The sequence below is a fragment of the Fopius arisanus genome, unplaced genomic scaffold (genome assembly GCF_000806365.1).
Source record: "Fopius arisanus strain USDA-PBARC FA_bdor unplaced genomic scaffold, ASM80636v1 scaffold00013, whole genome shotgun sequence".
Taxonomy (NCBI): domain Eukaryota; kingdom Metazoa; phylum Arthropoda; class Insecta; order Hymenoptera; family Braconidae; genus Fopius; species Fopius arisanus.
This window is the reverse complement of record NW_011887752.1, coordinates 515875-523996: the sequence shown is the minus strand read 5'-3', so window position 1 is coordinate 523996 and position 8122 is coordinate 515875. Positions and strand designations below refer to the sequence as shown.

Below are 8122 nucleotides of genomic sequence, written 5' to 3'. Positions count from 1 at the left end.
TTAAATCATTAATTCGAAATGAAAATCTGTGGATGAAAGGAGATGGTTTAAATGGAAATATTTCAGTGTGGGAGAAACTATATAAAATTGCATGTACCGTTTTTCATTGTTTCATATCTTTGGAGTCGCGGAAATTGTTGGGAACCTTGGCATGTTAATTTCCACCGTTTTGTAATACATTGGTAGTATCCATTGTTAATGATGAGTCTAATTTCAGAATTTTCATTGCAGTTTGATATTATTCCGCTGATTTCAGCGAAGAGAATGGGAATGGAGTATCCTTGAATTAATTTTCACTCGAGATTCATGAGGGATTATTAAAGTCAAGAGAAAACACTGGATAATTGCCACTTTCGGAAATTATCAAAATTTAATATCATTTTATGCGACCTTTTTACCGCAATTAATTTGTAAAATCAGTTTTTTTTTTATTATTCATTCGGCCGTAATTAGAATGCTTATGGTAATTTTTTCGGTTGGAGAGAGTGAATGAAGTCAATGAATTCTCGTGGATAAAATAATCGATTTCGATGTCGAAATGTTTTCGTTCCTAGTAATCATTTTTCAGGCGGCATGTTCGAGCGATAAATCAATTAGGGATGTGTAGTTCCGTCGTGGAATAACGGTCATTTCCAACTACGGGTGAGTGATAATATTTATCAACTTCCTGCGAATTTAGACCGTTAATAATGCATCGAGAGAAATTTTATAATTGACATTTTTTTTACGCTTTTTACGATTTTTTAATTTGCTGTGAAAGTCATTTAAATGGTTTGGAGTGGTATCCGTTTAATTTATCCCACTGTCCGGTACGTTTTTCAATATTTTTTCAACTTGAAGAAATTTTACTATTGAAAACTGGAATTTTTATAGCCTATAATTGTCATATGGGGACGCATGCAAAAAATTATTCCATAAATAGAATCTATAACAATATATACATAATATGTATATATACTGTTGTTATGTATATATTTACTTTTTTTCCCGTTCATATTTATATATAGATACATATAAGTTCTTTTGAATGAAGAAAATTATTAACATTTTTTCAACAAAAATCTGACTAATGAAATTAATATAAATAATTAAATTAAATTACTCCGAAAAATAATTAATGTGTCCATGAAATTGTTTTCCAACGAATGGATTTTATTTCGTTCCCCCCCCCTCCCCCAGAAATTTCATTAAAAAAAAACAAATAGAAAAATTAGATAATTATGATAGCCAGAAAAATGATGCATAAGTCTGGAGGTACCCTACCGGTTTTCAACCTCATCATCGTGGTTGACAAAAAAAAAATTATCCGGTTCTCAAAAGCGTACGGCTGTTACCCATTTTTCACTTGCGCTTGTTTTTCGCTCTCTTGCTTCCTGTCGCATCGTGACACATCATCTCCGAGACAAGCGCATAGAGCAAATCCTTTCGTGCAAACACACTTACCCCTCTATTAAGCACTTTAAATATTGTCTTGGGCCTTATGGAAGGCTCTATGAATTATTTATTACAAGCGGTAGATTTTACCCTTGAGAAATACCTACCGTGAATTGACCTCGATTTTTCACGCTTTTTACCGAAGGTCTTGAAACTATATTCTTTTTCTTGTATCACTTTTTTCTGTCAGTTTTTTGTCATCTGACTCGGACTCGTCAAATCCAGGTGGGGGAAATTTATGGACGTGTCAACTCCATGACGAAGCGGCCAAAGTCAGACGAGTTCTTGGCTTGCATATTTTATTCATATGTTGGGGATTTTTTGTTCTTGTCTTTTTATTACTCCGTTTTGGGTGAATCGGCAGTAATTCCGACACGTGTTGATTTCTCGATTCGATATCTGTATTTTACGATCAAGTTCGAAGATAATCCGATGAAAAACGAACAATTCCACTATTGGATATCGATGGTAATTGGGAATTAATGGGTCTTGTTATTGCAACTGACACGAAATGAAACCCCGGAAGGAACAGATGACGGTGCGAGTTAAAGTGAAATGCGATAGACCCCAGTCGATGTGAAAGTGACAGAAAAGACCACACGGTTTAATAAAAAAAATGTGGAGAATAGGATAGATGTTAAAACCCATGCGGCATTCGTGCCCGCGCGACGGTAAAGAATGGGAGGTGCGGTGGACCAGTGTCAGTTGTCACGAAACCGGAAGTGTCGGAATAGTAGGAGGACAGAAATAGAACGGTGAATTGGAATGAAAATTGTAGCCGGAAATAATTCGCCTGATGAAAGTTGAGAAGCGATGATAGGGGATAAAAGTAAATAATTGTTTCAGAGTCTAAATATTAGATACTCCAATGAGTTGGCGGTATTTGATAGTCATCTTGACTAAACAATCTAAACATGTCACGACACGGTAGAGTTTCTGTGACATTCGTAGATAGAACAGTCGGATTAGATCCACTGCATGCGTGCGAATAACTGATTGATAGGTTCAGTAGCAAGTGCTGAGGTTAGCTATGAACATTTTTCGTTGCAGTTATTTTCATATGATTTCGACCATCGAAATCTATACCTCTTTTCATTTTGAGAGGAACTGATCAATTTCTTGAGGAGAACCATCTAAAAAAACGCAATTCTTCATAGTCAAATTCTGTGAAGAACCCGAAGAATTGGTTTTTTCTCGATTCATTCTTGTTTATGCGATTGGTTATGAGTTTATGAGTAAGATGCTTCAATGGTTAAATAGCATCACTTCCTTATCCCCAATTAAATATAATATTATCGAGCAACGTACAGCAAAGCTCGTGACTCGTAATGTCGGTTACGAGTTCACGCCATACACATCTAGTTTAATTCTACCTATGAGTTTTTAGTTTTATTGAGGTTGTAATTATTTTCGTATGTACCTACCAAGTACATAAGGAAGACGAAACGGTGCCTCCTTCACTCCGCTAATTGAACAAGTGCACCGTTAGACAGCTACAACGTAACTTACACAAACTAGTGCAACAATTTTTTGTTGCCAATGTACATACGCAATACGGTCCGCTGCACTTGTGTAAACTTCCGAGAAGTTGTTTTTTTTTTGCATCAATTAGAATTGTAAAGTTGGAGAGAATATTTTTAGTCGAAAGTCTTGCATGTAATATTTATTGTTGACAGTGAGGAGACTTTCAAACAGATTAACTGATTTTCGCATGTGAAATCTTCTTTAAATTTTCAATAAATTGCAGAGAGGCAATAATTACCTCCGTTTTCCCTAATTTCCATGATTTTCAATTGTTGAATACATCAGAAAATTAGTTTCATTGGATATTCGCGATATTAATCCACTTTTTTACAAAAGAATTTTGATAAATTCGTTTTGTTGTTGAAAAAATCAACTTCATAAATTCAAAATTGAAAGAATAATTCTTCAGCAGGATAAATACAAGGTAGAAAAAAGGTTTGCAGTACTAAAAATACCAGCTTGTGTTACATCAGAAGCCCAATAGCCTGAAATAATTCTTTTCAATAGCCACTCATCCGTAAATCGGAACCTCATTTTTCTCTTACCAAACAAGAATGAAATAATGGAACAAAGCCGGTACAATCGATCATTCTGAATGACACAACAAAAATAACATGAGTGTCCAGAAGCTCATTAGCACCTCGGAATTTTCGGAAACGCGTAATTGCGAAGGCTGCACACCAACAATGACCTTTGGTACACTCATAATAACCAAATTTTGAAGAATTAACTCGTACATATGCCCGAAAAATGCGCAACTGCCTCTGCCTGTCATTCATCAATACAAATTTTCGGGGCGGATCGGAATGATCGACGATCTTTTTAAGAATAGAGGACCCGTAAGAATAGAGCGCCGCCCTATAGGTAAAATCAATTCTTCCTTCTTTTCTCCTGACAGGGAAATATCATGTTTGTCGGAAAAATTATTGAAACCCAAGAAAGTCCGACTGGACGACTGCGACGGAGGACTAGTGTCATTTTTCTGATGACCAGACGGTCATTCGAACTCCATTAACTAGAGTAAATAGTTTTCTTTTGAGGGAACAGCTGGGACTAGATCGTTGAAATAGCAAAATTTAAATCCAAAAAATAGTAAGCATAAATTTTCGTGAAATAAACATTCGTGAAAAGTATTGCGTACTTTTTGGAAAATTTTTCATCATTACTATATTCGAAAAATGTCGCCGCTTCTCACGGTTTTCTATTTATTTCTTCACTATGTCTCTCTGTAAAAAATTCAGATATGACGAAATGTGTCATGTGAAATGCTAGGCCATTACAAAATTATCCACATGAATTTTATTTGTTTTTCATAATTGAGGAAGTCAAGGGAAAATTCAAATAAAAAGAGATAAGTTCCTAGAAAATGGCGAGTTATTAATAATTAGTTTTACTGATGACTTGCTCTTATTTTTGTTCGTTATATTTTCTTGTTGAATTTTTTATCGACACCGCCGCGTGAAGACGCGGAATTTTTTAATAGAAACGGGGATACATTGATAGAAGACGATGCAAGCCGATAATTGGACATGAGTCGGGGATTTGATTTGGGGATTCGTATGCAGCGGGAAAATTTCTAAGCAGCGATTACAGACGGCAGGGGAGAGATGGTAATCACGGTGAAAGTCCCCGAGGAACAATAGCCGTTGGTGAAAAAAAAAAATAATTAAGGAGGGGAATTTACGAAGGCAAATCCGTTGATTCAAGTGGGCAATGAGCGGGAAGTCCCGCTGTTTCAAACGTGCCATGCCCATTGCCATTCATTCTAATCGTTTTGACTCGGCAAATTATAGCTGTGCAAAAGAGGCGCGAGGACGAATGACAATATTATTACGACACGGTCATTTTCCCAACTGGTGAATTTCCATTTTGTATATTAGTTAAATAATCAGGTACCCCACGGTGTAAATATAGATGACAGTTGGGCCTGAGGCAGGGCCTTATGGCTTTTTGGGGGGTGGGGGGGATTGTACCTTTGAAAATTTTATTGTAATTTTTTTGTAATTAGAATAATTTTCAGAATTTTTTTTAGTTATTCCAAGCGTTATTGCAATTTCAAGGAATTACAATAAATTATGTTATAAAATATTATAATATTATTAATATTATATTATAAAATGATTAGTAATTTATTGTTACTGAAGTAATAATAAATAATAATGAATATAAAAATGAGAGAAATGAAGAAATAATGAGAAATATAAAGTTAATTCACTGGCGACGATGACCCATGTGCTAATGACTCGGCTGAACGGCGGAACTCCGAACTTCCTGGGTTCGAGTCTGACTTATTGGGGCATTGGTATTTTTAACCTTTCGGAAATCGTCGAACGGGAGTCTTGATACCAAGAATCATCGGAAAGTATTGGGAGAAGACATTCTCCTATGAAGTTTGATTGATTATCAACCGGGATTTTCTATGGCTTCCCTCGGTTGCCAGGAGAGTCTTTACGTGGGGTACAGCTCCTGGGGCACAATGCGATATAATTGGACAGGAAGTCGGCTCAGGGCACCACAAAAATGTAAAAACCCCAATAGGGTATGTATAGCAAATGAAAATGATACTAGAAAGTTAATTCCTGTGAGTAGAGTTATTTATGTTTCTGTATGAGATTTCAATTTTTCGATGACGAAATTTTCATTTTTTAGAAATTCTGATTAACAATTACATCTGCATTTAGAATAATAACGAATTTTCATGCAATTTGAAATTAATTCACTTCATAAAGCTTATCAGTCATGTTTAGGATTCAAAAGAGCCTGTCTCTGAATTTTTCCATTTTCCATAATTTTTATTATCGAACTGCCCGACAATTGAGAGTGTCACTGCATATTCAAAACGACAACCGATTTTCCACTGACAAAATGCAAATAAATTCCATGTTAATTCCCCGTTGTTGAAAATTTTTCAACGCGGGATTTAAAGTAATCGTATAACAGGGCGGATTATGAGTTGCATAAAAAAATACGAATTTATAACAGAAATTGATTGGTACCGAGTGAAATTATTCGGAAGAAGAGTGGTTTTATCGAAAATCGTTATTCGAGCGGTTAACAAGTCGTGTTGGCGTGCCGATCGGCTTCGATGCACGGTATAAACGACAGTTAACTTTCTACCTATGGTTTTTCAAGACTAGCAGCAACAGCTGAACGCAATCGCCTATTCAATAATCGACAAAATTCAGTAACAATCTTGCACTTGTGAAAGTTGAGACATTCAATGGATTTTTCTCCCCAGATACTTTTTCAATAAACTAAAGAATTCAGAAAAATTTCTGGTGAAATTGTCCTTTTTTATCGCCTGCGGTGCCCACCACAAACCATGAAATTGATATTATCCACTGATATCCTGACCACTAGACAATACCGGAAAAGACACAAGTCAAAGGAAAAATTATTCAATTCCAATGACAAGGATATCCTGTGATAGACTGCTGATTATTTTTTGCTATTGCAGTCACAAAGACATCTGAATTTTCAATTTCAATTTTCAAAACTGACACTGAATTTTTTATTTCACTTGAAGTTTCATGTCAATTGTGAAAATTCAACATCAAATACAATTCAGTTTTCAATAGATAATTGAAAATTCAGGGAAACGATTCCTTGAATTTTCAATATTACCAGAATATGCGAGGAATTAAATGATTCGTCAATGAATAATTGTTAAAAATTTAAACTTCTTGTAAACCGGAAATTTCAAGCGTAATTTTTCAACGGAGATCATGCATTCAAATCGATGAATGTTTTTATTTCAGGTGTAATAACAAATTATGTATCTAAAAATGTGCTGTTGTAAAACCAACGCGATAATTCATACCCGCTGATGTTAATAACGCGTACTCACGGGAAGAATCACGAAGTTAATGAAGTGTTTCAGAATTTATGGAAAAATATTCATCCTTTTTTCCCTCAACTAAAATCATTTTAAAATAGATATCCAACCTACTTATCATTGATATACTTTACATTTCACCTTGACGTCGTTGAGTACTTGTTAATTACAGTGTGGAGAATTTATCCTGAAAAATTAATGAACAAAAAGTGGTCGTTAGAAACTACTCGGCACAGATGAATGAAATTCCACTTGCGTGTTGAGAAAGAATCGATACTCTCAGGCAATTTCCGTTTTTTCTCCGAAGAAAAAAATTACGCGCTAAAAAATTATGGTATTCCTGCGATTAAAATCATTGTAAAGAATCATCTGATCAATTCCAAATATTCTAAATATCGATAATTCATCGGAGAGCGAAATCGCCTTTTGAAAAATCCAGATGTAACGAAAAGACATTTTTTGGTTTTGGCCTTTTTGCTTTTTCAAAATGCCCCACAGTTTAGCTTATGAAAATCATTTGTTTAAATAATTATGATATGCAGATAAAAAGAGTTTGAAAAATTCTCAATGAAAAAGTTTTCTAATTGAAATTGAAATTTAAAAGTTCTATATTTATATAGAATTGAAAAAAATGAATATAAAATAAATATATATATTTAAAAAATTGAAAATTCAATTTCTTACATAAAAATTAAATTTCATCTCAACACAATCAGTTAGTTATTAAATATATTGTTATTATTATTTTTTCTTCAAAAAAATTGTTAAATTATCAATCTTTTTTAGATTATAAAAATAAATTTTCTCTGAGTAATTTTAGAATTTAGGACTTAGGAATGCGATTATATCCCCAAGGAAATAACCGATTAGAATTTTTAATGTATAAAATAGCGAAGAAGTCCCTTTTAATTTTGTTGTTTATTATTTATGGCGAAATGGAGTGAAGAAACTCGAAGTCCCCTGCCTTTTACCGTCATGTATCAACCGCCAAAATGGTCTGTAAGAATTCGATTTCTTTTCCAGAACCAGAATCCTATCCCACTAGTTGAAAAAAAAAGGTTTGCAATGGTCCTGAGAGCGACTGGTCCCTCAGTTTCCAACTGTACCAGTTCTACCCAGCATGCTGTCCATTCACACTTGTAAAATAACAAGTCATCAGAATCGTTGAGAAACCTTATCCCCGAATAATATAGACCCGTACGATGGTGACAAATAATTCGATCGAAATCACTTATCATTCCCTTCAAAACAAATCGAATTCTCACCTTGAGCTAGACCCCGTCAAATCAACAACACCGATCCATCAATTTTGCATTCGCTCCGCTCCGA

At 34.6% G+C, this 8122-nt stretch overlaps 1 protein-coding gene across 1 annotated transcript in view; it reads right to left on the bottom strand.

Moving 5' to 3' along the window:
• Positions 1 to 8122, bottom strand: part of LOC105263124 (uncharacterized) — a 32583-nt gene that overhangs the window by 8120 nt on the left and 16341 nt on the right. The gene's annotated exons all lie outside the window — the stretch shown is intronic.